The sequence below is a fragment of the Seriola aureovittata genome, chromosome 15, assembly GCF_021018895.1.
Source record: "Seriola aureovittata isolate HTS-2021-v1 ecotype China chromosome 15, ASM2101889v1, whole genome shotgun sequence".
NCBI lineage: Eukaryota > Metazoa > Chordata > Actinopteri > Carangiformes > Carangidae > Seriola > Seriola aureovittata.
The window spans coordinates 4,387,454-4,408,749 of NC_079378.1; positions in this window are offsets into that span (position 1 = coordinate 4,387,454).

Here is a 21,296-nt window from a genome sequence, read left to right on the forward strand (position 1 = left end):
ATTTTCTCATAAAAAAAAAACAAGAGTGGAAACGCAGAAAAGTCTTGACATATCTCAAAAAAAGTTTTGACGATTCCTCAAATAAATAAATGAATCAAACAAATGTCAGTGTGCTAAATACAAAACTAGGACACATAGACAATATGCAAAGAGTAGTATACAATATAATTAGTACAGTTAAGACACATCTCAGTGTTTATACTAGTAAAACAAGAAGTGTCAGGGAATTAAATACATGTATATAACAGTGTGTGAGCATGCGTGTCACGTGAGCTCCGTTAACCTTGTTGTTAGCGTGTATGTGCGGTCCTGTGTGCTGGGTGTGTTGAGGGTCAGTGTGGCTGCCTGACCCTCTGCTGACAGCAGTATAATGTGTGGACAGGCTGCAGGTCCTGCCACATCTCTTCTTGCATGTTAAAGCTGTCAGGGCTTCACTGCTCACTGAGGCGTGTATCATCTATGAGCATCCAGCTCTGTTTCTTCTCTTTTTTGTCATCTCATGTTCAGCTCCCATCCAATCATTCTCTCACTTTTTCAGTCTATTGATGTGTGTGCTTTCTTTTTCCTTCTGTACTTCCTTCATAATGATCCCTCATGAGGAATTACCCTCAGACAGGAAACAGAGTTGTGTTTACACAGATGCAGTGATTTACTGACTGAACTGGTGATTGTTGTCTGTGTGTGTGATTGGATACAGTCTTTTGGGGGTTTTTGCCCCCCTTGGCCTAGTTGGTGTCAGGGTGAACTACTGCAAAACTTTACACATTATCACCAGGAACTCACAACACAACGCAGCTGTACTTGACTGTATTTGTACCCGAACATCCAATATGCACCAACTGTACGTTAGCCGCAAGCTACAGCAGCGAGAAGCGGTCGCACCGACTGCATCTGTTCCTGGTTAGCTCAGCCACCTCATGCTGCCCTGGGTGAATTCACATCTTATCAACTTTTTCCATTGAGTTTGTTGGCAATCTAAAATTTGATTTGCGTTCTGTCTGAGCGCAATAACGATAAGTCGAGGTACAGAAATAACTGTGGTGTCCCCACTGGTCTGACTACAAGATATCAGCCCAATAACAATTATGATAATATTAATAACGGTCTGACCTGACAGATGTGGAGTGTGTGGAATGAAAATCGGCTGGTGTGGTGTGTCATAATGGGAAATGAAACTTTTGGGACGCATCACAACATCCTGATATAAACACTAGGACATCAGATCTTTTAGTCCTTCTCTCCCTCTCTGATGTTGACCCATAGGAGCCCATGGTGGTTTTCACAAGTAAACATGGTGAAGCAACAAAGGAATGGTTTTGTTTGGTTGTTGTTTGTTGTCGTCAGGTGAAACAATGAAATCAGTCTGCAGTTTCCAACACGCCCTTCCAATACGTAAATGAGACAAGGCAAAATGTCAGGGAGTGACGTGGTGTTACATACGTTTATTATTGCAATCAATGAGATATTTTTGATTTAATGCATTTTTCCAATAGGATTCTGATCTTCCTATAAGAAGAATCAGCATCTTTTGGAAATGTATTGCGCTTGTATTCTTTAGTGAAATTGCGGCACATTGAATATAAGCATTAGACATTGGCTACTGGCACCTCCAGTCCAGAAATATCTGCACTGCTGGTGTTTCTCTGTGTTGTGCCCTCCAACAGAGCTCGTCAACAAGACAGCCGGTACCAGGAGGGAGAGCCGGGCGCTTAATCAGATGAAAGGTGTGAAACTGATGCCAGAAAAGTGTTGTAACTGGAGGAGAGGTGCCATACACCCCTGTCTCTTCTGCAAACATATTAATCACTGTCAGCATCTTCTTTAAAATGTTACACTGGGGATGCGGGACAGGGTATATATGGTGATAAACACACCCTCAAAGACCTGTCGTTATGGAAACTGAAATTTTGTGCTTAGGGCTAATTTATATTTTGATGAAATTATGCAGACTCATATAAAAAGAAGAAATCCTGTTTTGTTTCTACAGTATGTAACAATGCTTCTCTCTGGAGCATGGATTGCGTTTCTGCAGAAACATGGTAAAGCTGTGTATTGTGCACTGTAATTCTTCTTTTCTCCTCTGCTTTGCATAACCAATTATTTGCACAATACAGAATGTATTAAAGAAGACTCTTAAGAATCATTCAGGTCCAAGCAAAGTCTGGGGTGTACAGGTGAAAAAATATTTTTCAAGGAGAACAGAGAAAATATAATTGACAGAAGCTGCACATTTAAAAAAAAAAAAAAAAAAAAAAAGGCAGCTGGACATTTTCCATAAAGAAACCCATCTCAAAAGTGTTCAATTTATAGCCGTTCCTTTGGCACAGAAAAGCGATGGCGCTGGAAGGACAAGTAAAAACGAATCTATGTGACCCTGACTGCATGACAAAACGTCAACGCGAAGAATCCTGTGTGGAAAGGTTAAAAGGAAAATGAAAACACCACATGTACTTGAATTTACCCCGAACTACGGGAGCAGCTGGCACCTTTCTGTTGTCTCGCTGTAAATCCCTATCGGAGCCAGGTAGATCTTGACAACAAGTGGTATTTGGGAGAAAAGGGCACCACTGGCAGCATTTTCTCAAATATATTTAAGGTGTCCCATTGAATGATTCTACAGGGGACATTCACACAAATCAAATAGTTTTCTGTTGGCTTCGTGTGTCTGTCCTTCCTCACTCAAACTCACATAGCACCAAAAAAAAAAACAACAACTGGGAATACGTCGCCAGAATTCTGCTTATTATGCAGCCATTCTGCACAGTGACCTAAATCTGGGATAAAAACGAATTATTTACGCTTCATATCAACATTATGTGTGATGTGATATTCACACAGTGCAGTGCAAACTCAGTGTGTGAAGGTCGCAGAAGAAGAAGGGTGTACGACTGTGGTGACCTTGAAGGACAAAGCACAAACGATAGAAAGCACAAACATAAAAGGGAAAGTCGCTCCGAATCCAGAAATGCAACAAGAAAACATACAAATAAGAAAAAAATCATGCAACAATGATTGCCATCTTGGATGGAAGGGGCTCAATTACAGATACTTTTCTTTCTTATTAACTTAAAATATTTTTTTCAGGCAAGAAAGTTGGTTTATCCAAATAATATCTATTTGGGAAATTTGCTCTGACACTTTTGGAGACGTTAGGAACCGTCTCTGGATTTGAGACCGGCAGTGATCTCAGCAGTTCACAAACCGGCCCTCGAGACGGGAGAACGGTCTTATCTCAGTAAGTCTTCTGGTAATTTACTGCCGGCTCTGTTGCCTGTAGCACTTTTAAATATGTGATTATATTTGTTGCTACCACTTTGTCTGAAGGTAAAGCTGAACACATAGTAAATATATGTTTTATTGGACAGTTTAACAACAGCGCTGCCTCTGTGGACTTTAGTTCTTATGTACACAGGTACGGCATATCACCACATTTCAGTACAAATAAACATAAACAAAACTGAACAGAGGCACTGAGGTTTATATTGAATGTAGCTTCATTTCTAATGTACATTACAGATCGGGAAACAGGTGTCAATTAGATTTCTGTTTATGGATCTAATACCCAGAGCAGCTCTGGGTTGCATGTGTTTTGTATTTGTAGCATTTTTGTATTTTAAGCGCCGTTTCCTCAATTTCTTACAAGCTGTTTGTCCTTTTCAGACTCAGACTGACTCTATAGGATTAATAAAAACTGATATAATAGTTGCATCTGTGCAGCTGAACTTCATTTATTCTTATTGAGGTAAATCAGACAGAACATGAACAAAAAATTAAAAGAAGAGAAAGCAAAGAAAAACCTCCTGGATGATTAGGAAACATTAGACTAAGTTGTGAAGAGTGTCTCTCATGACTCATTCATAATATGGATTGCACATATTGATTTCCATGTTATGAATAAACATGAATAACATTAGAGTCTGTCTTGGTGCTTTTATTCCTGTTCCCATGAGCTTGTCAAATCTAAACTATTATAATATTGCAATAATATTAACATCAGCGTTTCCCCTGAACCAGCCCGGTCAGATGGAATGGATCAGCTAGAGGTTTCTCCTTCTCTATCAATGATCTACAATTTATTATAGTGCGATAAATACAAGAAGGGACACTGTATGCCTTTATTTGAATTAACATTAAAATGCATACATAATAAAAACTAATTCTATTGCTCATTTCCAATATTTATAACTAATTTATAAAGCTTGCTAAAGGACAGCGTCCACTGTAACCATCTGTGACTTCATTTTCAGGGCAGTTCTTAAACGCTTGTTGCTAGGTTACAAAAACCATACAGCACTTCCGCATCCCTTCAATGTTAGATCATAAAAACAAACTGGGCTGTCACTGACAGCCGGGATCAGTTTCGGCCATAGGTTTCTCCTCCGCCATTGTTGACAGTGTTGATATTGCAAATCCCGCCCCCTTCGTGATTTTGATTGGTCGGTGAGAGAGAAGTGACACTGACGAGTTGGTCCAAAAGCTGTACACCGAGGGCGTTTTTGGGCCGAGGACGTTGAGCACCGTCAATGCTGAACTTCATATGTGTTTGTAAAGAAAATAGACGCAGCCGGTGCAAAAACAGCTTCGAGGCAGGTGGGGCGCTCTCTGCTGACCACCCGCCACTGATTTGTGTTAGGCTCAAACCGCACCAACTCCATCTCGTCCTTCACTGACACCGACTCATAACCATGGAGGATCACATAGGGGACGAGGTCAGCTTCGCCTCAAGCTTAGAAAGCATTCTCCTTGTGTTGTTTCCTGATATCAACACCAAATAGATTGTTAACAGCAGAAAGCACGGACTACTCCATCATGTTTAGCCACAGGAACAGGAATCACATTTTTTCTGACGGCCCCACCTAAACACACTTGGCTTCACTGCGAGTTAAAGTGCAGCCGGGAGACAATCAAAAGCTAATTTCTTCTGACTCCACTCCTTTCAAACCTTCCTCCTCTAACACTTACCCCTTTCCTTGTGTTACCAGTACATTGAAGTTTGTTGCCTGATTACAAAGGGAAGGTTGTTGTTGCATTCCCATCAGTCTGAGGCGAGGGGAGCTTTGGGAGTCATGGACATGATGTCAGGAAGCTGACAGCTCCTCTGTGCAGCTGAGTTATTGCTTTGAGCGCTCTAGTGCAGGTACAGCATTTTTTTTTTTTGGCCTACACCAAACACTGAGCTACAGAAATTAGTGTTATCACAAAACCCTGACAGATGTTGTGACAATTTGGGTGATAGACTAAAGCAGTAAGCCGCAGGAGGCCGAGGTTTACAGTGATTTTAGAGGAGCTACGGGGCGTTGTTAAAAACACTTAGCTGTTCTAAAATCACAGTGTGCAGCAACACAGACAAAGTGGAAAGCATGCTTTTAGATTAAAAGATTTACTTGAATATTAACATTTATCTGGATATCACCATTGATTGTGCAGTTGTTGAATTCGTGCTGAGTTATGTCAGCACTCCTCTTTGCTGGTGCAGGGGTGTTTGACTCTGGACAGGTGGATTTTAATTGCTCGGTGCCAGAAGTAAAGAAGTTGCTCCAGCATCTTCTCTTGTAGTTTGGGCGCCTGTCAGTGAGTGCACGGAGTATTCATGTTTGTGTCCCGGCTTTGTTTCGTGATGTTACCACCTCTTCGATTTCTCTCCCGTTAAACTTCCTCCATCCTGTCCATAGCCGGGTTTCCATTGCAGTTTTGCACAAAATAGAGTCGATTCTCTACAAAAGTCGACAAAACACATTGCGTATGGTCTGTTTTTCTATTGAGTTATGTTATGCAAATAAAGCCGGGTTTTCTCCTCTCACTATATCATTCCAATTAAACGTGACGATGGATTTCCAGCTGTGTGCCTCTCGGTTGGAACCGTCTCCCCGGGGCCTGATACGGCAGGCGCCACGACTTGAGTGTGAAAAAAAGTGTTTTCATTTCATTTTTTGAAATATCGCTTTCTCAAATAGTCGGGAAAAAAAACCCTCATAAATCATGTAAAAGTAGATACAATTTCACAACAAATCAAAAATTAGTTTGTAGTAATACTGATGTAATGCAGCTTCAAATATGGCTCAACCAATCATAATGAAGGACCAGAATTTTTGGTTATCTTGTGTGTGAAACTGATAATCAGCCGAGCTAGCAAGCTAACTAACAGAGTACCCATTATGAAGTGCGCTCATAATGGTCACAGTGGTCGCCATCTTGGCTATGTAATGGAAGGGGAGCGAACATCAACCTGTTTTCAAACTTGTGAAAATGGCGGCAGGGAAAGCTGCAGCTGTTGCGATGGTTGCCATGGTTAACACCATACCATACTGTAAATAATACTACACAAAATGTTGTACTAAATACATGTTTAGTGTTTTAATTTAGCAGTGTGTAATGATTTAACCTCTAACCCTGTCTTGCTAGCTTGCTAACTGTCTTGCTAGCTTGCTAACTGTTTTGCTAACTGTCTTGCTAGCTTGCTAACTGTCTCGCTAACTGTCTTGCTAGCTTGCTAACTGTCTCGCTAGCTGTCTTGCTAGCTTGCTAACTGTCTTGCTAGCTGTCTTGCTAGCCTCTATGCTCAACAAGCATAGAACCATCTTTCTTGCACCAAACATTGTGTGCTGTAATTTTTGTCAGACATCAGCTTCTCAGCTTAGTGCAGGACTTAATACACAAAACCAGTGTAGTGGTTTTTTCTCTGCTTCACGTCTTCACACACTTCACTTCACCTTTACACACCAGGATAACACTGATATTGGTCTGACTCTCAGAAAGAAAGACAAAGTATTTCCAATCAAACTCCCTAAACTATAGGTCTTCACTTAGCATAAATGAATGCTATTTGACAAACTGGAGGTCTAATAGATTAAATGCATAGTAAGTGTAAGTACTGTGCATTAACATTAGACATTTTTCATCTTTTAATATATTTAATATATTCATTTTTTGTGTAACCACTAATATGCAAATTAGCTTTTTTGATAGCATCCTAACCAAACAGTCACACACACACACACACACACACACACACACACACACACACACACACACACACACACACACACACACACACACACACACACACACACACACAGCTTCCATTTCACTCATTGCAGTTTTACCTTTAACTGCCTATCCTCGGCTTTGTACTCGATTAGAGCTCATTCTCTGTTTCCTGAATGTTAATGTGTCCCGAACAGCCAGCTGCTCCTTGTTTTATTTAAAGCCCTTTTGTCAAAGTCCAAATTAAAATCTAGTGCATCAATTACATTTTCCAGTGTGGAAAAGGGTCTGCTGAGGATGTCTTCAGGGGTCCATCTGAAAAGATTTCGATTTTGAAATTTTACAGTTAGCTTAAGACCTCATGGTCCCTCAGCCCCCTATCTCATTATTGTGATGTCTCTCAGTTTCAGGTCCACTGTATCTGAGAGGTCTTTTATATTTATGTTATCTATTGTATGATGGATTTAATTAATTAATGATTTTAAACAGAAAAAAAAAAGTTTTAAAAATGATAAATTCATGTTTAACTTGAAACAGTGCATGTAAATATGTCCTAATACTGAAACTAAAGCAGCCAGCACTGCAAGGCTGTACTTTGGCTAACGACAGCTCAGTCACAATTACAATCCTAACATGCTGATGTTAGCATGTTTACCATCTTAGATTATCATGTTAGCATGCTATTAGCACTAAATATTAACGATATGGAGACCATGCACGTCTGGTAATCTATCCAGCAGTTGTTGAGAGACTGATAGACCGACATCGTCATTCCACTACTTGGCTGATTAAACCACTCTTTTCTCCAACACTCATCCAGCTCATCTTTAACCTTTGCCCTCCACCCTGCCCTTGGAGTAAGATACACCATGGAGACCTTTGGTGGCAGTTAAGCCATCAACACAACGTGTCCTGTAACTGTGGTCAAGTGCTGTGGCTTCAGCAAACCTTCACCTGCCAGACACATCAACACGTACGGCTGACTCAGCGGTGGCGTCTCTCCTGCTTTGATGAAAGCAGTGCTTGCTGGGTGGTGGGATTACAGTATTTTATGTGATGCCTCAGCACTAAAGCCTCCTGTACCTGGTTGTGGCTCTACTGATAGCACCCTTCTCCTGCAGCTTTCAGGCAACAGCTCATGCGTTCTCTTCTTAAGGGCATGAAGCCTACTTCAATGTCTCTCAGAAGACAAGGCTTTAGCATCAACATTTAGAATAGATGCTGCTGCCGACATACTTAACACTTAATCTATCTGTTCTAAGTGCTAGTCGCTACCTGGGGACCTCATGTGATTTAGAAATGTACCTTTCATGTTTGTGTTTGGTGGGATGCACTCTCGCTGGATAAATGAAGTCTGCATTTCACTCAAATGCCCTGACCAAATCCCAAAGATTATCTGCGGGTATGTCTGAGACATAATGGCCCTCCATGCTGAGTACTTACATCGGCCTCCTGAATATGCATCCAAAATGTTATCAGAGCTCTCATTAATAATTTCCACTGCCGCCCCATTAACTTGGATTTATGCTTGTGTGTCCTGTTTCACTGAAGCTGCGACTAAGATGCCTCCAGCACAGGGAGCTGCACGAAGACGGCAACACAACAATACCAGATGGTTGGGTTGCACATCATCGAGCCATACCATGCTTTAATTACATATACCATTATGTAGCCCTGCAATCATTAACACACTAAATAATAGTGTTTACATTTTTTTCAAACAGAGATAGCATTGCTGGAGCACGAAATATGTTAAATGCTGCTGAAAAAGATTATTGAGTTTGTTTTGATTGTTGTTTGCACCTTCAATAATCTCCACCTGCACAGGAAATTTGTTACCACAACCTAGTCAGGTCATTTTAGGAGGGGCATGTTAGCAAGTCCTGAGAGCTATGTACTGTGATATGACAGCTCTACGGTTATGATTTGGTCATTCGGTCGTTAGTCCCTACTCTCAGACACGACCCATAGGAGTGTATCGGCGGCCGGTGTATCACACCTGTCAGACCCAAATCAAGGAAATTACAAGGAATAACTTTTTAAAACATTGAACATTCAGGCATTGAATGTTAAAAAGTGTGAAGCAGGGTTTTGCAGAATCTTTATTTTTCTTTGTTGGTAGTACAAGATGCTGACTGATAAAACTGTGACTGTGGTTTCTTTCTTCAGACTTCTGCAGTTATTACAAATCACATTTGGTCCACAACTAAAACTATCTTTGTGCAAGGAGGACTTTAGTAATCATATGCCGTTTGAAAAATTAATAGGATATGCTCGCTGTCGCTAAATTACCGTCATGGGTGCTGACCGTAGGTTGCTGACTCATGGATTAGGGAAACATTGAAGAAAACCTTTTTATGGAACCTTCAGTGTTTTCCTTTATTCCCTCTCATTTTTCTCCTCACAGGGAAGGTTTCTAAGATGATTATTCATACATTTACAGCTGCTCTGTTTTCACACATTAGTTCTGCTGTGTTGTTTGAGAGTACACAGACACTCCTCTTGGATCACTGCAGCGCCTCGCCACAGACGTGGGAATTACCCACACGGTACTGCTCAGGAAGATAATGCAACACAAATACAATCAGCCCCTACCAATGAGCAAAAATTAGCATTTGCACATGCTAATTACAAATTATGATAAGGGCAGCGAAATTAACCAGGAGTAATGAGGAAGTGGGTCGTGGCAAAGATGACATTCTGATGGCGATAACGACAGCGATCCATTGATCCCTGATAGTGTCACTGATGAAGAAAGCGATGCTACTAGAAACGACTGGATTATTATAATGCCAATATGCAGCTCTATTCAGCATATTAGCTCATCCTCCACTCTGATGAGCATGTATGAGTGCAGTGGTGGGATTATGCAAATGGAAAAATTGAAGAAGCTGGCGGTTTCCCTGGCAGTCGACTTCAAAGCGGCCAGGACTAGAGATGGAATTAGTGCTCTGCCTAATCCCACTGGAGGAGGGCGGGAGGGGGAGCTGCACTTTATTAATGCACCAGCAAGCTTAATCAGAGACAGAGAGGAAGAGGAAGGAGTGGTGGGTAAAAAAGGTATAAGACGGTGACAGAATGAGAAAAGGAGGGGAAGTAAAGGAGGTGAGGAAGAGTGGGAGGGCAACGAGGATAAGAGACGCAGACTGGTGGAGAGAATACGAATGGATGGTGTATTTGTGAGCGGGGAGGAGGAGAAGAAGTGCAACACAACAAGGAGTGGATCAAAGAGAATTTTTATGGCAGACCTGGAACACTGTGATTTCCCAAACACAGATAGTTTTCCTGCCAAAACACCTGATATTCACTCTAATAGCGAGAGAGCGAGAGCACATCAGGGCGAGAACAGAACCTTCAGGGCAGATCAATGCACATGCTGCAGACGCTTGAAGTTGCTGTCAATGTATCAGCAGCAACCCGCAAACACGCGCACACACACACACACACACACACACACACACACACACACACAGAGCAGATCTTTAAATCATTCCTCCATGAATCATACAGTGTGGCATGTATCATTAGTGGGGTCATTCAGGATTATTGTCCAGCATCTCCAAGTGTCTGAGAGAATGTAGGACTTAATTAGTCCGTGTTGAGCTGAAATTCATGCGGTTGTGACCTTTACAGACCAAGTGATGAACTGTAAATTACTGCTACTGATGATGATACTGCAGTTGCACAGGAACATTTCCCTTTTATATCAAGCGTCTCTGCTCGAGGATCGCAAGTCAGTCGGTCGGTTGGTGAGGTGATGACCACCGGCTGTATTACAATGGAGGTCAGTATGAATAGTCATGGTCCTGAGAGGATGGATCCTAATGACCTTTGCTCCAGACTCACCATTTTCATAATTAAAGTTAACTTACTTTTAATTAATCTTATCTATAAAATACTTGCTTTATTTGACAGTCTATAACCCAAAGATTTAGTTCAGTTTATCCTTATAAATGACAAGGAAAAGAATCTAATGCTCACATTTGAGAAGCTGGATTAACTAACACAATTCATCAATAACCAAAGTAGCTGAAATTCATTTTCTATCCGTCGACTCATCGATAACTGAAGAAACCATTGTAGCTCTCCTTTGGAAACTCTTTGAACTTTCCTTTTCCGACGAAATGTCCCTTTGCAAGCACAGTGTCTCATAATCTGTAACACATTGCACAACCAAGGAACAGACACAGAAGAAGCCTCAACAGACAGTTTTAGTAGAACTGAAACAAGGTGTTCTTGGTCGAGAGGCAGGACGTTCGGCAACAGGTCAAAAGGAAACCGGGCAAAAGTCCAAGAACAGCCAACAGGTCATCAAACAGGAACTGCGGAGGCTGTGGACCACAGCAGACAATCTGGCAGAGAACTAGAGGGCAGGCAAACGCTTGAGCTAATGGAGTTATGAGTGGCGAGTGCAGGAAGTTGGAGAGGCGGGGTCTATTCAGAGCATTTAAGTCATGACGGGTAGTATCTCACATAACACAACAACACACAGTACACTTCGCCCACGCTAATACCACTTCAAAGCCATATTAAGACCACCACTGGTTATCAGGTGATATTAACAACCTGTCTTTATATTGCGTATGTGACACTGTCAAGATAAATATAAAATATCCATGCTTTCATGAAAGGTTTTGAAGAATCCTTAAATCCATTTGGAAGAATATAACGTCATGTCTTTCTATATAGAGTACCTCTGTGCTTTATAGTCAACTTGATTTAATGCCCTTATTGACTGTATCGCTCTTCTCGGCTCATGAATGCGTATCATCTGATTGGAACTGTAATGATGTTGAGTTAATCTCCGTTATTTGTCTCAAAAAACCCGCCTGAGCTCCATTATGCCATGAACAATGTTTGTATTGAGTGACGGGATGTCCTTTTTAATCAACTGTCTCCCAGTGAGCGACGATGAACCACCGCATGCTTGTGGTCTAACAGCCCCTCAGGCACTGTGGCAATAACTGGCAATATGTCACACAAGTAGGCGCATGAATACTTGCAAATACCACAAGTGAGTGGTACTGGGACAAACCTGTGGTGAAGTAACAAAAGGTGGCATCACACTGAGGACAGCTGGTGGGCAACAGAGGAATGGTGGAGATTTAAATGATAGCAGCAGCTTGTGGATGAGGAGGCCTGGGGAGTTAAAAGATGCAGATGATTGGGATGATGATGCTACTGTGAAGAGATCACCCTGAAATCTATAGAGCATCTTCACGCTCCTACAACGTAAAGTGGAACTGAATCTTTTGGAGAGAACAAGTGAGCAGCCCAGGTGACCAAACACTATATACTCTAGTTTCACTGGTTAGGCTGGTAAATATTCAACTGGTTTCTGCTTTTTACCTCAATTCTGTCGTCGTTGTTATCTAAACCTTCTTATCTTCTAACCTCGTCCTGTTGTTACAGTACATCAACATTCACACCTGCATGTTTGAGATTCTACCTGAGTGTATTTGGATGTTTATATGCACAGACTGTTTGGGTGATATGAACTTTAAATAAACTGAAGTTGAAATTCCTTTCTAATGCCACTTCTTTTGTAGTGTAAATATAGTGAGACTCTCAAAATGTAGTGATGTTAAACTCGAGCTGGCCTAAAACCTACAGTACTTCACAATAAATTCTCATATTAACCTCAATAAGAATAAATGAAAATAATTTTTCTTACTTAGAAAGAACATGTTATTGATGTTCTGAACTGGGCTGATTATTTCTATTACTGATTAATTTGTCTGATTAAATGTTTAGTCCATAAAATGTATTTGGTATTTTTCCTCGATACTGTCAATGACAAACGATAAATTATCAAAATTGTTCATGATTCATTTCCTGTCAGCCAACTAGATTGATTAAATCGATTAAGGGTTGCAGCACTAGTGGACCTCTGTGTGGCTGTCACTGAATGTCGGAGCTATCCTTAGTTCAAAAGCATGAGATTCACAACAGTTATTAATTGAAAATTAAATTACTTGAACACTGAGGATTAAATCTGCAGATTTCTTCATGTTGGAAAGTCAATGAATCCAGTTTATTGTCCAGTGTTGAGCTGTCCTCCTCATCTTGCTGGGAGCACGTCAGAACCACCTCTACAGCAGAACAACATGGACGTGCCTCGGTGAATGAAGAGCTCACATGCATCTGCTTTATTTATGAAATCATGGCATGGCCCCCGACTCACAGATCAGCCCATTCGGACTCACATATTGATGTGTAAATTAGCCCGCAGTGCTGGTGACTCTTTGATATACACACACAGTTTGATTCATGAATTTGCTGCCTCGTACTGCTGTATAACATTAGATGTGCATGAGAGCCCCGGAGTGCTTGGAACGGCTGCAGCCGCCTGTGCTTAATCAATAAGGCAGCGCTGATGAATTTAACATAATTAGAGCTGCAAATATGAAATCTGTGGCAGAATTTCCCTGTTTCTTGGCATGAAATTGATGTTGTGTTGGAAAACAGGAGAATTGATTTTCTTGGAAAACAAGGCGCTTCCCTGCATTCTGAAGAGACCGTTAAGAAGCAGCAGAATATCATTACAACAAGCACGTGTGTACGTATGTGTCAGTTTAAGTGCCGATAGAAAACAACACCGTCAAAGCAAACGGTGTGTAAAACTAATGGACTGCAGACTCATTCTCATATTTCTGGCTTCACACGTGTGCTGCAGGTACATCAGGCTGATGCAGTCGAGTGAAGGTGAAGCAATGAAATTACGTTGCCCACTAGCACCTTCACATGGTCGTTCGGAGGTACTGCTTCACTGCCAGGAACAGTAACTGCAGCTAAACCGCCTGATAATCTCCCCAAGGTGAAATTTCATACTGAAACACTCTGTCATAGCAGTGACTTTGTCGATGGGTCTCTGAGAGTGAAACACAGCTTCTGGCTCAAGCGTCTGTCGGCTGCGGTGAACAAAAAGAGCTGAACTACAAAGATAGGCCACAGAGTATCATCAATCTCTCTCCGTCACAAACAAACACACACACACACTTTGAACCTGTGTTAACTGATTATTTGGACATTTTGAGTCATATTTCTACCCATCTCACCAATGTAAATCTGATATTCACTCTTCTTTTGACTCTGTTTTGCTTTCAAACAACAATATATCTCGTTCTTTAGCTGCTAAATGCTCCACTATGTCCACTAGTGAGTCACTAACTGTGTGTCTGCTGTTAAATACCAGGCAGGTAGTGTACAGTGGGTTTCGTTCGTCCTCCTGATGCTGCTGCTGGAAACAGCAGTGATGATCCAAAACCAGCTGTGGAGCATAAAACCTATACAAAGAGCTGAAATGACAAAGCTTAATGGTGTCTTTAAACTCATAGTTTTGTTTTTTGCTGGCTCAAAACTTTGCTGTTTGGGTTCACTCTCAGCCATGGAAGGATTACTCAATGGGCCCAGTGGGTAAGTGCCCCCCACTCCAGAGCCTCCGTTTGAAGTGACTTTGAACATTTCTTCTCAGAAAGTGAATCAAACCACCACCAGGAGACATTAAAAGATGAAACTACGACAAAAGAAATACAAAATGACTATAAACAGACACAAAATGACCATAAAGAGACAAAATGACCTTCCAAGCTTTCGCCTCTCTCATCAGCATCGTTTCTAAGCAGCTGTTTACAACAACAACAACAAAAAAAAAAGCCCTAAAAAGCCATTGTACACCACCAGCTCAATACCAATGTCAATACCAGACTTACTTTCATCCTCAGGTGGACACCAACACAACTCTAAATGAATGATAAAGCTGGTGCGTAACTTCTGGGTGTGTAAACAGGCAACTACTTGCTAACAAGTTCAACATCAGTGTTGTCAGGCTGGACTGACAAAAGCATAATAGCAATCAGAGCCTTTAATCCATGAGGTGAAGAAAATGAAATGTCTTTTAGATGATGTTACATTAGAGCTTTAAATAATAAGGTCTGAACTTGACATGACATTTGGTTGCATGTTCATGAGTCTCATGAACTCAGTGTAAGTCTAACATCCTAATCAGATGAGACGAGGGGCCGATTCATTGAAATTTAAAACATCCCAATTTATCCCAAATTATCAAAACCCACCCAAACCAATTCCTACCTGCTCAATGAACAGTCCAATCTGGCAACACTGTTCATCAATAAGGTGATGATATGTCAGTGCTTATTAACACTGCCCCCAAGTGGCCAAAAAAAAGTCAGTTATTACAGGTTTACCCTTCAAATGCAGTTTGCATTTGTCCTTCACCAGTTGCAGCAGTTGGCTTAGTATCAGTGATACCCTCCCCCATCAGGCTTGGTTGGTGATGGAAGTCAGCCCAAACCCCTGCCCTACCTGTATGTAATTTCTTTTAGCAAGTTTACCCAGCATGCATTTCATCCGACAGACTGCCTCCTCAGTGAAAGGTCACAGGAGAGATGTGAAGAAGCTGTGCGGAGGAGAGGCAGCGAGCTGGTTGTGCTCTGTGAACTGAAATGTCATTACTGTCACCGTGTTGAAGTGACATCTGACACGTTTTTGTGAGGCTCCACCCACGCTGGATCCCCATCGCCCCTCACATTTGACAGCTGTTTAAATTATTCTAAAAGCTCGTCTTTTAACCTCACTGAAACATTTCAAATCACGGCAGAAATCAGCTTAACTGGGTTAACCCTTAAAAAGACCTGCAGCCCTTTCAGCTTTCAGCTCATTAACTTCAAAGTGTGCAGATTGATCTCCAGGTTTCTGTCCATTTCTTACAATCAGCTTGAAAACCACCCATCATCTGCATTTTGTTTGTGGTAAAACTGTTCTGCAGTCAGTTTTCAGAGTGTTTAGGAGCTTGTGACAAGTCGTGACATCTGAAATGTGGCTGATGAACAGCTCTACATTCATGTGCTGTCCTGTCAGAAAATCAAAACACAACAAGGAAGCATGGTTGTGGTGAACAGGATGAATCTGAAGTGATCATCATCTGTAATTTCTTTGTAATTGACGGACACACACATTACGAAATTTGAGGGTAAATCATGTGATAACAGAATTGGAGCCTAATACATAAACATAAACAGTAACTTATATTAAAAGGATCGTTAAAGCAAAAACGTCAACATTCTGGGAAATACATTTATTCCTTTTCTCCAGAGGCAGATGAGAAGACTGATACCAGCCTCATAGGTGAAGCTACAGTTAGCAGCTGGTTAGCTTAGCTTACCACAGAAACTGCAAACAAGGAGAAACAGCTCATCTGGCTTTATCCATCAGTAACAAAATCACTTGTGTGTTTTTGTTTTTTAAAGGATAAAAATCAAATGAAATCGTCTTTTTATTCCATTCATTTTCTTCTGTAACAAAACCTGGTGCCTTTGTTACCCACAAAGCACCTTGCCTGCTGACAGTTAAGTCAGAGGTTTTGGTTGTTATGCTAGTAATGGCTAATATAGTGACGAGCCCATGGCTGTATTAAAGGGTTAGGGCTGGGAACCGGTCGTGTTGACTGTCACTTGACAAGAGTGTCGGCCATTGTTGCGTTTACAATACAAGAAGTTGTAATACGCCATCTGAGCATTGTTACGTCTTCATGGAAGATTTGATGCGACAGTGAGTCGCTATTGGAAAGTGACGAGACGCGTCAGGGCTAGTTGTTTAGCATGCTAACTAATGGCGCTTGCTTTCCACTGATGGAAACAGCTGTTGGTGAGCAAAGGAATGAAGTTTGATGTTGAACTCACATTTCTTCCAAACAGTTGCTAATGCTAACGCTAACATCATGTAGAAGTAGCAAAACTTACAAATGGCTCCTTTAAGAGAGCTGGACACGTCACTGTGACTCTTTCTGTCCCAGCAGCCACTTGCAGAAAAAAGAGGACCAATAAACCACCGTTATAAAAGAGACATCCCTAAAGCTGTCGACAGGACAACTACAAACAACTCATCCCACTTGGTATTGTGAAAAATTTTAAGCCATGAAGGTTTTATATTTGTAAAACTTTCTCAGCCTAGCCTAGAGCCGATAAAAGCAATTTTAAAGTGCATGACAGGTGTTTTAATACATCCGTGTGCTAGCCTCAAGCAGAGATGAGGAGGGGGCCTAAATTCTCATCTTCCCAGCTTGTAGTCTTCACCCAGCCAACGTCACCAGACTCTCAGTAATACTCCCCCAGACTTTGATGTGTAAAACAGCTGCAGTTCCCCTTTAAATATGTAACAAAGAAAGAAACATTTCACTGTTTTTACAATGAGTTATGTGCTGATCTGTTTCTTGGCTGGAAGCAGTAACTCAATGGTATGTCCGCTGGTTGCCAGGCAACCGGATTAAACAAACAGTTAAGACGTAACCTTATATTCATACCATACAGATATGATTACATTTGAGTCACAGCGATAAGCTTCAACACCGTTTCCCCTTTGCTGGAGGGAGGTTAAATCATTTTTCAATCCCGTCTCCTCGAAATTAATTTCATATTTAACAAAAAGGTGTTTTTCCAATTATGCTGTGGTGGATTGGCGGGTGTACAAAGCTCACGACCGTCACACCGCAGATCAGAGTTCACACCCACAGTCTGTGATTAAGTTTAGGCAACAAAAGCAAGGTTAGGGGAAAGATTGTGGTTTTGGTTAAACGTAAATACACACAAACCAGACTTCAATCTTTCTCCAATCTTAGGGAAGTGCTGCAAGTGCCGAAACACAACTATAAAGGTGTCATCAAGCTGTAGTCACCAGGTTTACTCCTTATCATTTGGGTTGTCATCATTAGTCAACTATTGCAGTGTTTTATCAAATTGCCCTGATTGTTTTTCTGTGTCCAGTCACTGTCACATAAATCCTCAAGGTAGCATTATTGATTTATAGAAATACTGTAAGGCTGCAAACAACAATTATCTTCATTATCACCACATTTGCTGTTTACTTTCTTTAATAATTGATTGTTTTTGTCTATAAAATGTCAGAAAACGGTCGTCATTGCCTGAAGCCCAAGTAAACATATTCAGACTGTTTTGTCTGACATTGAACTTGGAGGCTGTTTTCACATTTGACAAGCTGGTACCACTGGATTCTTAGTTATCAAAATTGCTGAAACTGAATCTGAAACTGAAAGTATGTATATGCCCAAACTGACCCCAGAAGAGCTTTCAAGGGCACCATGTTCCATGTTTTGAATGCGGATGTATAAATAAACCTCTAGCGCTGTAACGTTTCTAGTTGTTTTCCCTGCAAACACGTTGTTGTTGTCTGAATCAGTAAAATGTGGTTCCTGCAAGCGGGAAGCTTAAGAAGTGCTGACTAAAGTGAGGATTGCTCTGACGTTAATGTGTCGAGCTCGAACGCTGCCCTGCAGTTCTGACTTAGCTCTCATTACCACAGAGTTTGTCTGGAGCTGATCCGCGCTAATCCACCGCTTTGATGTGGTGTACATGTATCTCCACTTGCATTATCATTAGACACTGTAGCCTCCACTCTCCCTCTGATGTTGGGAAACCAGAAACCCTCCTGAATGTGTCAAAACACCCTCTGACAAACGGTTAGGCAGGTGTCTTTGTGCAAGTGTACTTCTATCCCTGTGAGAACTGTTTGAGTTTTTCTACAATACAAAACTAAAAACTGTGTTGACAAGGCTGAAAATGTTTGTTATACTCCACAGTATGAAAGTGTTCCTGCTGATTTTGCTGTTCTAAGAGCCTTACCATGTTTGTCTTGATGTAGTTTAGTGGGGTTTTTTTGATGCACAGTTAAACAGTCACTTTTTATTTGAAAAACTTGGAGCTAGTATTTGATCTTGGAAAAAAATATTAAACTTGATCTGTAATAAATTGTCTCTATAAGAGGTCATGCCTGGCAGTGTGGGATGTTCATGAAATGCAAAGTTACTCTGATGTATTTCATCCCCTGTTGCACAGTGAACTAAAGAGTTAGCTGTATCCTATCAGCACTGGTTCATATGATGTCGACCACGCTTGAAATCAAAAGGAGTTTGCAGTTATTCCAAACAGTCACACTTCACTTGTCCAAATAAGACGTTGGTAGAAAACAGAGCCGGCTCCTTCCTCACCTCTGCACAGCTGAACAATCACCGTGTGAAGTGGGTGTGAACGCCGGGTTCGTTGGTTTTGGAGAGTTACAGAAACAGGTCGGACACAGGTCTGATGCCGTCGAGGTGTGGAGGGAACGGTTTCCAAAGCTATCCAACCTATCCGTCAAGGCAGCGACTCCAAACTGTCAGAGAAGCAACGCCCAGAAACATTTGGGATTCATGACCAAGGAAACAATCAGAGATCAATTTAACTCAGCTCTAACTAATGGCAACTAATGCCTTTATTACTGGTACGTATAAATATTTTACTAATGCTTTACAGATCAGTTAGAAGTTTTAATGAGAACAATGTTCGTTTGCCAGGTTGTAAAACTGTCTTGCAAGTGAGCCACTAATTAAGTCATTAATAAAGTTAAATCCTTAAGAGTCATGAGTCGCTCATAATTAGATCCAGTCTGATGTTACAAATGTTAATAAAATGATTAATAAAGGGTCACAGTTTTCTAATAAACAGTAGTTTGCACGTAGACTGCGATTATAAATGTTAATAGGTCAACACCAGAGTGTTAACACTAATCCATCAAGGCTGCGCTTGTTAATAAAAGGTGTTAATAAAAAGCACACACTGATGCCACACTGCACCAAAACGACAGCTTGTGCTAAACCAGCAGCATCTTCATTCCATCAGACGCCAGCGCAGCCTCACCCAACTCCTGAGCATCACACACACACACACACACACACACACTGTACATCCCAGTGTCTACATTAATCTTCTTTGCAAACACAGAGCAGCAGAAGCGGCTGCGAGCGCCAAACACGCGTCCAGGACTGTTTGTCTTCTACATGTCGTCAGTTACAGGACGACAATGTGTGTTTGTCCCTGAGAGCTGGAGGGTTTAAACCAATAAGCCTTTTCCAAGGTTAGCATCTTTATTTCTCTTTATTTATTTATTTATTTCAGGGTCTTTTCAATCTGGTTGGCAGATGAATTTTATTGACCTGTTGCATCTCTTCAGCAAATCAACGACAAGGGACAATTCAAAGAAAAATCTAGAGGCTTTCATCAAATAACATGGCCTTCACCGTCACTAGAGACGTGTTCATCAGATATTTAAACAAAACTTTAACAATCAATCAGTGTCACTAATTGAATCAGTCACTTTTATGAATTACATCTCCCCTGGCTGATGACTGAAAGCACCATTATCAGCTGTCAACATTATAAATGGTGCTTGTATAAGCCACCTGTGACAGAGCTGAATATAACAGCAACTCTCTGAACCTGGTAAACTGAAGACGGTCACAGTCGGCAGCTTTATGAGCAGTGAAACATTTTCTTAGCTACAAAAATGTTGTGTTTATAATTTTCCAGAGGGAAAAAATGTGTAAATCTCAGTAAATCGACTCCAAATGCAACTAAATCCAATATTATTAAAACTTGTTACTGTCAAGTTTGTTTACACCAGATCTGCTGTGGACAACATGCAGTGACAGCAACTCTTCTGATAGAAACTTTTCCAACAAACAGGAAATATGTTGCCATGGTTACAACGAGTTAGAATCCATGCCTGTTCGATAAGAATACGAGTCCTACTGATAAAATTCATAAAGAGGAAACAACAAAAATAAGAATTTTAGTATCGGAAGATCCAATAGAAAAAAAGAAGAAAAAAAAACTTTCCAATAAAACATATTTCTACTTTCTGACGAGGGAGAACTCTGGCAAAGATGGGATGTGTTTAAAAACAAAAAGGAATATGAGATGCAAAGATGTGCGTCACATACAAACTCACCTTTATAGAATCACTTCACAGGTTTCCAGGAAGCTGCTTTATTTCAGTCATGGTGCAGTAGTGACGAAATCAAATCAAAAGATATTTAAAAAAAAAAAACAAACCCATCTGTTTCCTTTTATATTTCTACTCATATCTAGCGATTGAGAACTTTTACTTTTCGACGGCGTCTTCCTACAGTCACCACCTGCATCTGATCCTGATAATGAGCAGGGGGCGGAGCCATTCGCACCTGTATTCCCTTTACCGACCTCTCACCTGTAGGCGGCGCTGCTTTCCTCAAACACTACTGCCTCTAACTTTATACTCTGCAGTTTGTGGCTCAAGCACACACACACACACACACACACACACACACACACACACACACACACACACACAAGGCACAAGGAAAGCACATCCAGTTACAGCTCCAAATAGTGGGTTTATGGTCATGATAATAACTGAAATAGAACTAAATAATAAAAAAAAATCAAATAATAATAACTTTAATAACCTATAAATGATTTTGA